Below are 1,582 nucleotides of genomic sequence, written 5' to 3' on the forward strand. Positions count from 1 at the left end.
TGCTGATTAAAAGGAATCAATATGGATGTAAAGAAACAATGTATGGTTTGCTGCCTCAAGGTTTTTTCTGTAATTCCTTTTGTTGACATCACTGTAATGCGCCTTTTAGAGGTTCTATGATCTATATAAGGGGATCTTCAGGGCTCTCAGTGTGCTCATGTGCTTGAGGATTCCTGAGGCCTCCATGACATAAATCTCTTCCATGTAATAACCTGCTGCTCCACAACCAACCAGCCTGACCCCCGTTTCCTTCCATCTCCTGACCATCGCCATCGACCTCCGTGGAGTGGGGAAACGGCCTGACCGCCAGCCTTTTATTTTTTGTGTGTTTACACAGGTTCTGCTTCCAGTTCCTTCATGCATGAGGCTCCATCAAGCTTAGGGAGAGTGGTCTTAAGCGTACCTATGGCTGGTTGCAGAGGTCTTCAGCTGCCGGGGCTCTACTCAGGGCAGTGAGGGAAACTCACCCCTCCCCGTCCAAGGGGCCCCGGTGGGGAAAGCCAGCTGCCAGGTCAGTCGACTGTCGTTTTAGACATATTTGGAATTAATTTTAGATCGAAAAGTACTTATGTGCTTAGTAATAAATTACTATACACTTGTTCAATCACCTCAGAGACCCAGCTCTGCACAGAGAACTAGATTTTTAAATACAGGTCTGTTTTGCCTTTGTGTCAGGACTGAGAATCACTCTCAGTAGATATGAAACTCACTATGCACAAAGATGCACACAGGCTACATTGAGTCGTCTGTGTTGTTAAAGTGTGTTGGCCATTAAACTTCACTGAGACCCCTTTTTCTGTCCTTTACAGGAGCCTCATGAGTCTCACCTTCCATTCAAGTTGTACTTGTAATAAAGTGGAATGAAATCATCAATATTCTCCTCACCTCTTCCTTCAGGAGAAAAATCCTACTTACATTCAAAGTGGTCAAATTGCAGACAACACCATCCACCTTTTCATGGAGATGTACACGGGACTGAGGTGAGAACAGCAAAAGGCTCTAGTTTATTGGTCTTAATGAAGGTTTCAGGGAAGGGAATTAAACGAGACTCATATACCATCTTCCAAAAGAATTATTTTGTAAAACTGATGTCTTGGGTATGGTAAAAGATAATATGGTAAAAACCATATTTTTCTTGCTGGGACATTAAAGTTCTAAATCTATCTATTTAAGCTGCTTTGAAATACATTCCTTGATTAGGAATCACTGTCTGCCATAGGAGTGAGTAAGGACAGCACTCAAAGTAATCAGAAGAGAAAAATATGGAAAAATCAACTCCTAGTATGTTTTGTAACATATGTACTAAAATTGAAATGATACATAGATTAGCATGGTCCTTGCACAGAGATGACATGCAAACTTGTAAAGTGTTCCATATTTTTGTTGCAAGAAGAATTAACAGGGCGACTTTAAGCTAAGACAATCCCCACAAGTACAAAAATTCTACATAAAGATACCACAAATCCCCATCACAACAATCTCCTCAATGTCAATGGACTAAATGTGTCAATTCAGAGGCACAGAATGGGAAGATGAATTAGAAAACTGAACCCAACTTTCTGCTGCCTGAAGAAACACTTCT

At 41.2% G+C, this 1,582-nt stretch overlaps 1 pseudogene; it reads left to right on the forward strand.

The window, feature by feature from the left end:
• Positions 1-1,283: 1,283 nt before the first annotated feature.
• Positions 1,284-1,382, forward strand: LOC130037210 (uncharacterized; annotated as a pseudogene).
• Positions 1,383-1,582: the final 200 nt, after the last annotated feature.

The sequence above is a fragment of the Sorex fumeus genome, unplaced genomic scaffold, assembly GCF_029834395.1.
Source record: "Sorex fumeus unplaced genomic scaffold, SorFum_2.1 ptg000070l, whole genome shotgun sequence".
NCBI lineage: Eukaryota > Metazoa > Chordata > Mammalia > Eulipotyphla > Soricidae > Sorex > Sorex fumeus.